Source organism: Aythya ferina (assembly GCF_964211825.1).
Source record: "Aythya ferina genome assembly, chromosome: 20".
NCBI lineage: Eukaryota > Metazoa > Chordata > Aves > Anseriformes > Anatidae > Aythya > Aythya ferina.
The window spans coordinates 6,186,596-6,194,253 of record NC_140318.1 but is presented as its reverse complement, the minus strand read 5'-3'; the positions used below and the strand labels follow the sequence as shown (position 1 = coordinate 6,194,253).

Below are 7,658 nucleotides of genomic sequence, written 5' to 3'. Positions count from 1 at the left end.
ATGGTGACACACACATTTCATTTTATGTAGCAGATGCTGCTTTGCTATTGAGAATGTAATATACTGAGTACATTATAGTATCATTTGGTTTAGGGTAACTGCAGTGTTTTTCAACTCTGATTAGCCTTAATTTTAAACCTGATTTCCTGAGGAAATGAAGCTTATGAGATCCTGCTCTGTATGCATGCTCGTGCGTGCCCATCATCCATCCACTTGCCCATCATTCCCCCGCTTCTTTGGAGCTCGCAGGCCAATCTCAAAGCAGGACGGGAAAACCTGGTGAGCTCCCCCTAGCTCTGCACAAAATGACTTCACGTGGGAGATGAAGGTCACGATACAGGTTCACGAGTCCTGGGAAACGGAGCTGACACAGCGCTTTCCCCTGAATTGTAAGGACTTCTGAAAATTAGAGGGCTAAGGGTAATAAGGCCACTCTCCAATAGCATCCAGAAGGAGGTATCAGTCAGGCTGAACTGTGCAGCTCTGCACGGAGCCAAAAGCCCATCTCAATCTTCATTAGAAGCAGATTAAGTCTCCAAGCGATTTCCGCTTTGCTGACCTCCCTGCTGGACCCACGGGCCCTGAGTTTGAGCTGCAGAGACTGGATTCCCATTCTGGTGGCGATCGCATCGCATCAGGGCAGTCCCAGACACCAAGACAGGTGCTATATGGCCACAGCTTTGGCTGGTCTGTTAATTGCATCCAACTCTTATTTGCAGATGTTTTCCTCACAATTAACACTTGGGTTTACTGAGAGCTTTTAAGAGGCAGCAGGGCACAGCTGTGATCGAAACGAACTGCAGCGTGAAAATGCAATATTTTTAATGGAGCTGACATAGGCAGTGTTTTGCAATTCTCTGGCACTTTTCAGCAAAATATCACATTTAGCATGTTGAAATAACACCCGTTTGCTGCACCTGCTGCAGCAGAAGTGCTGCATGGCCCTGCATGCGTGAACTCTGTCTTGTTACAGCACAGGCTCCACTGAATGTGGCCATAAACAGCACTTAGTGATGCATAATATATGAAAATGGCTCACGCTGAGCTTTTAGATATAGAAGGATTTTTTTATTTTATTTTTTTACAATACTATTACAACATTCTCCTGCAGCCATGGAAGCAGTGTCATAAATATTTAAAAGGAGGTTTAAAAAACCCAATCTGTGCAGACTGAATATTTACAGCCCCCAGAACCCTGACCTTTAGATTTAGGGTCAGGCACACATAAACCAGCCTTATTAAGCCGTACACTGTGGGTCAGCCCAGGGATCGGGTCAGAACTGAAAGCTCCTCCTGGGTACTTAGCATTTTTCAAGTTCCCAGTGGCAAACAAGCAGAGTGCAATGAAGAATGACTCTATTTGAAGCCTGACGAGGTGCCTGCTGTTGGGGAAGAGACGGGGCACACAAAGCCCAGCAGGGCACAGGGATACCTGGTGCCAGCCCAAGCTGTCCCAAGAGAGAATATAATTAGCGTTGGGGTAAATCAAAAAATATTGGCCATGGTGTTGGATGCAGAGAGAAAACACAACACTGGCTGCTCCCAGAGGAATCGCTTGTAATTTCAGAGTTCGTCTGGCCTTTTCTTTCTTGGATTTGTCCCTCTATAGCGCTAAATCCCCGGTTACACAGAGCCAGGTGTGTTCAGCTGAATGAGGACCTCTTTGCCTTCATTCAGGTTTTTCTAGCAGACCCGCTGCAGCTAAATACTTCAATCAGAGCCAATCAGAGATTTTCAAAACCACCATGCCTCCCAGCTGGCACATCTTTTTTTTTTTTTCCTCCTTTTTTTGTTCTGTTTCTCGAGAATTATGACTCACGCTCCGTGTTTTCAAGTTAAAGCCTTGCATTCCCTCTACACCCTCAGCCCGGTGCCTTCCTCCTGCAAATCCCTGCCTGAGATGGAGCCAAGTGGGGGGCAGGAGCTGCAGGCACGCAGGGTTTGGAGGGGGGGATGCAGCCGAGGGAGCGCACAGCATCCCTGTGTTTTTTGGAGCCAGGCCTTCAGGAGCTCAAAGGCCCTTCAGATCTGTGCCTAGTCAGGAGTTTGAAATGCTCCTCTGATGTATTTGCATATTTAAAAATAAGGGAGAAGGCAAGAAGATAAAAGGGAAGAGTTTGCGCACGGCTGGCAGTGACCTGCTCACAGGGAACGCAGAAAGCTGCTGAAAGCCCAGACAAGGTACTGGAAAACAAAAACTCCATGAATTTTATATCAGTATTTTTTGTTTGTTCTCGGCCTGCTCCCTCCCTCTCCTTTTCCTGATTTTGTGCCCTTCCTCCCCTGGGAGATGCAGCCCACCTCTGGGGCAGCAAGCTGCAGGCAGAGGGGGCTGTGCTGCCTCAGGGATGGGCATGGGGGGCTGCAGGTACCCAGCAGAAGGCTGCGGTGGGCTGCCTGGGGTCCTGCCCTACAACCCCAAACTGCAAACCCACAGGGTCCAGAGCCCAGCGTGGGGTGTGCTGGGCAGCCCCAAACCAGCACTGGCTGTTGGCTCACGTGTACGTGGGGCCAAAAAGATGTGACCAACAGAGAGTCACCAGAAATTTGACATCTGTAATTCTCCTGGTGAGTCCATCGTGGCGGAGGTGAGGGAAAACTGGCCGAGGCAGCGGGAAGGATGCGCAGGTTTCTGGCAGTTTGTGCTCCAGCTGGACCACGTGCAACGCAGCCCATGTGTTAAATAACCCAAGCCCAGCGTGGATGAGCAAGGAGCAAAGCTAAAGTGCCACTTAGAGCGTAATGGGGTTGGTAACAAGTGCTGGTTGCTCGGGTTGGATGGTCGCGTTTTGAACTCATTTGCAGTGCGATGCCAGATGAGCACAATTCAGGCACCACTTAGAGTCCTGCGGGAAGAGTTACTGCAGGGAGCGTTTGTGGCTGGGTTTTTATGTGCGCTGCCTTGTTTCCAAGCACAATTTTCCCCGTCTAGTCAGTGGCTGGTAATAATCAACAGGGCAAACATGCTCCTCTTGCTTTGCCGGTGACGGGCTTTTTGTGATTTGTGTCCATTTCTGCGAGACGTTCCTAGCCCTCTGCCATATCACTGCATTAATCCTGCTGCTGCTAGTAACCACCTACAAGGTGTACGCTACAAGTTCTCCACAGGAATTGCACATCATTTTTCTGATATTCCCAGATTTGTTAGCTGGAATTGATCCTGCTGCTCCATTAGCTGGAAAATAAACAAACCCTCAGCCAAGCTGGCTGCGTGCTTATTGCTAGGAACCTGCTAGAAAAGACAAAAGATCCAATATTGCGATTAATAGGTCCACAGGGGCATTTTGAGAAGAGCTTCCATGTCCTCACTTCGCTCTGAACCTTCACAAAGCCTTATGTGCTTCCTTCCAGCCCGAGCCAAAAGCTGCTGCAGACAATCCCTGCGCTCCCCAGGCTTGCTCCCCATGGGGACCCACCAGGATCTGCTTTTCTCCTCCTGTTAGTGTCCTCCCAGGACTGCTGACAGCTTGGAGAGTTGCAGGGGGAAGCGGGGACATCTCTCTGTCTCAGCTCCTTGCACAGACATCAGGTCAGAGAAGCCTTTCACCATCCCAGGCTCCAACCAGTCCCTTCATACTGGCAGCAAAGGAGCAAGCCTGAGGGCTTTAACTTGGGTCTTTCTCTACCTAACCCATTTTTGTTATTTTTTGCAATCCCAATGAAATATCCTTAAAATCTCTCTTCCTCTCCACCTCGGATGGTGCCAGAGATCCTGGGGGCGTTGCTGGCACAGAGGCATCGGGGCTGCTTTGCCTGCTTCCCCAGGAAGCGCTGCCGCCTGCCAACCCGGCCAGAGATGGTTCCTGTAGCCCGGGGAGCCAGAAAGAGGAACTGCAATAATTCCTTTTGTATGTAAATACTTGGAAGGCGTTCAGATGGGCAGAGCTGCGTGGAGCACAGAAGGCCTTGGCAGGTGTAGGAAGGATCCGTCAGTGGGGGCGGCCGTCGGACGGGCAGAAAGGGGTGCTGGCTTTTGGGGGGTTCACTCCTGCTGGGGTCCAGCTCTCATCTGGGGTGGCAAAGGCAAGGATGAAATCTGCATCCCTGGAATCAGACCTGTTTGTGGTCCTGGGAGGATCTGTCCCCATCCTGTTGCCTTTGGAAGCCTCTTTGCAAAGGGAAAGGTTTTCTCACAGACATCTGGAGGGTACCCCAGGGAATTTTTGTCACCTGAGAATTCAGGAGCAGTCTCACTGCCTTGTTCCCTGGTGTGTTCAGCAAGCTTGCCTCCTGCCGGAGTTGTTCTCACAGGCTTCCTTTCACCACGGGTCACCTCTGAGCCTGGTGGTCCCAGTGGCAGGAGGGGACCTCAGGGACTTGCCTTGTCCCCAGGGGGCCCTCCTGGGCTTGTGCCCTCCATACTCCAGCTCCTGGGATTTCAGCACCTGCCTGGGAATGAGCAAGGAGCCAATGGAGTTAAGCCATTTGCAGAAGGCAGGAGGTTATATACATCAGCAGAGCAAACCTTTATGGGTGTTTGACTAGCAGCTCTTTGTAGGCACTCAGCACATTAGCAGGAACACTGCCATTTAGTGTGTAATCGTCAGCTTAAACCCTCTCCTTTTATTCCCCTCACTCTGCAATACCCAAAATAGAGCAATAAAAACCTCACCCAAGGGCGACCAATAATCACCGTTACCATTTGCCCCTGATCCTTATGTGTTTGCTGCTGGAAGGCTGGCTGGGAGCACACCGAGGGCTTGTTTGTGCTGCCAGGAGGTAAGCAGCACAGGGACACCCCACATTGTCACTGCCCCCATTTGGGATGGCAACAGCCCAATGGGGTAAAGGGGAAGGGGACTGTTTGGAGCAAACCCATCCAGGCCACCTGAAAAAACCTTTCTGCTTTGAAACTGGTCCCTCTTTGCTTTTCTGTCTGCAGGGGTGAGGCAGAGGCTGTGAAGGGAGCTGGGCTGGTGCTGTCCCTGGCTCAAAGGCTCTCCCATAGCAGCGGTTTTTAAAAATTAAATGCTGGCATCCACTTGTGTTTGCATTGTGTAACGTCCTTACCCGATGCAATCACTTCAAATCACTGTTCTTCAAATCCTCTGGGGCAGCTGCAGCGAGCAGAGGGCCCAGGTCAAGTATAAACCTTCTGGTTTATTTGGGAATGCCTGTGCCGGTGTTACCGCTGCATTAATGAGCTGTGTAAATCACGGCCAGTTGTTAAATAACGAGGGGGGGAGGAGGCGAAGGCAGGAGGGGCTCTGCACCTTTTGCAGGCAGAGCTTTGCAGCTGCAGGAACGGGCTGTGTCGGTGTTACAACTTGCCAGCTTGGAGGACATAAGTTTCCCATCCAAATATTGCTTCTTCAGAGGCTTTTGCTGCTCCCAAGGGATCCTGCAGAAATTTGTAAAGCCCGACTTCAGCATGTCCTTAGAAGGGTTTTACCGAAGGCTAATATGAATGCAAATTTTGGTTATTAATAACAAGGCAGGGGGAGGCAGGCTGCTTGTCTTCCTTTTGAGACTCTCCCTGCAAGGCTGGGATGCAGAGGTTGGATGCCTGTCCCTGGCTCCCAGACACACCGCAACATTTCTGCTTTGCCCATCACCCTTTGGTCTGCACATGGAAAAAGCCCAGTCCCGAGAAGCATCTCTCACTTCTGCATAACACACTGTTATTGCTTTAATATTAAAGCGAAAGACAGGGGGGAAGTGGGAAAACAGACATATGGCTTGGCTGCAATCGCATTTCTTTTCTGGCTGCCTCCCTTCCGTCTCCGGCTGTCCCTAAAGCCAGCATCCTCTCCAACCTCAGAGCCTCACCAGAGTCCTGCAATGCAGACGGGCAGGATGGGTTTGCCACTGGATAGGATATTTTGGAAAGATATTTGGAAGAATAGGATGCTGTTTGCCAGCCAGGTGGCACAAAGTATTGCAGCCAGACCTACGGTGTAAACCTGGACCAGGAAACATCCACAAACACACACACCCCATGGTAAACAGCTGCTGGATGGATGGGGAGCATGGGGCTGGCACTCCGTTTTTGCCTAAGAGGCTGCTCATGACACTTGTAAATAGTTTGTATTTCCTATCCATTTTATCAAGGAGACTTTATTTCCTCTGTGTTTTCCCTCGGCAAGATTGACATTCACATTTCTGGTGGAAGCGCTTCTTCACTTGCTGCAGATGTGCTGAAATCTTAATATAGCTTAAATCCTCTCCGCTCCCTTTCCTGAGAATACAAACCGGGATGCTATAAGGCAGAATTGTTATTTTAGTTACCACTCTCCTAAGTCACCTTCACAAATCCATCATAATATTCCTGCATACAGTTCGCATTGGATTACTGTTGGCAATGGTGTTTTGGGAGCTTTGAGTTTTGATGTGACAAATCAGGTGTGATAAAAAAAATAGTTCATGGCAACACCATCTATTGCAAAAACAACAACAGTAATATATATAAATATGGGTTATTTCTATAATGAGCTTTAAGTATTTCAGTATTATGCAGATTACTGGAAAAAAGCTGGTACGTACCATCAGCTGCATCCCTCCTGCAGAACCTGACATCCTCACTTCCCTCCAGGCTGTGGACACAGCCTAACGAAGACACTGGTAAATGAACACATCACACTGGGAGACTGTTTGGTTATGGGTCTCGGTTGGCTGAACTCAAATATACTCAAAAAACTTTGGAAAAAATGGAGTCAAAAAGATGTGGGTCGGGCCCACTGCTGATAAAAGGGATTCAGGTGTGGCAGTGAATCATCCCAAGGTACAAACCTGGTTTATTGGTAACAAAACACCTGCTAGAGAGACATCACCTGTGCATTGATCTGCAGCATTCCCCAGTCTGACCTGGAACACCCTGCTGAAAACAGGAAGAAAAATATTAAGTGCACCCAGCAACACTGGGAGAGAGTTTTCCCTCTCTCCTTTTTCTCAGTGTCAGATCATTTGGATCATTCACCAGATCATTTAGATGGAGATGTGCTTGTTTGCACTTGGTCAGGTCCAGAATCAGTCATCCACAGGGTAAAGAGTGACAACATTTCCTGCCCACATAGTCTGCCACGTGAAAGAAATGAAGCTTACGTGGTGCTTGGGCTGAGCTGATCTTTGTTTCCTGGAAAGATGCATTTCCTGAGCACATCATAATTATTGACACGAAGGTTCAGAACCTTGTAGTGCAGCAGGGAGGGCTTCAAAGCAGCTACAAAGTGATGACCCTCCAGTTTATGGCTGTGCCAGGGTTATGGGGTGCGTGTTGATGATAAGGCAGGGATGTGGGTGGACGTATGGCCAAGGTGTGGCTGCTCAGTCAAAAAAGGGGTTGGGAAAATGCTGCTTACTCCAGACAGCTCAGAGCCAGGCAGGGAAAAGCAGCTGCAAATAAAAACCCTACCCAAGTGTTTTGCCCTAGTTCCTGACCAAACCAGCCTGCTGCTGCATCCCTGGATCCCTTTCCCCCAACAGCTCCCGAGCAAGGTGAATCAGTGTCTTGGGAAGGAGGGGGAAAGAAAACACAGGAACTGCAAAAGAAATTGGTTTCACCACTTTGCCCCTTGATTACTTAACACTGCTCGCATGCCAAATTTCTGCAGAGAAGCCATCAGCACAAGAGCCGTGGGTTGTGCTCCCCTGATTGCCTCCATCACGCCTGCACCCAGAGCAGAGCCCCCACTTGTTTCACTTGGCAGCCCCCTGTGAAA

General features: G+C 49.5%; 1 long non-coding RNA gene across 2 annotated transcripts; it reads right to left on the bottom strand.

Moving 5' to 3' along the window:
• Positions 1 to 4,744: 4,744 nt before the first annotated feature.
• Positions 4,745 to 6,819, bottom strand: LOC311421831. Of its 2 annotated transcripts, XR_014685076.1 has the most exons (3): positions 6,730 to 6,819; positions 6,484 to 6,636; positions 4,745 to 6,178 (listed from the first exon to the last, which is right to left on the bottom strand). It is a non-coding gene; the product is annotated as an uncharacterized lncRNA (long non-coding RNA). The 2 variants fall into 2 exon arrangements; XR_014685077.1 differs by having other exon boundaries at positions 6,484 to 6,814.
• Between the last annotated feature and the right edge of the window lie 839 nt (positions 6,820 to 7,658).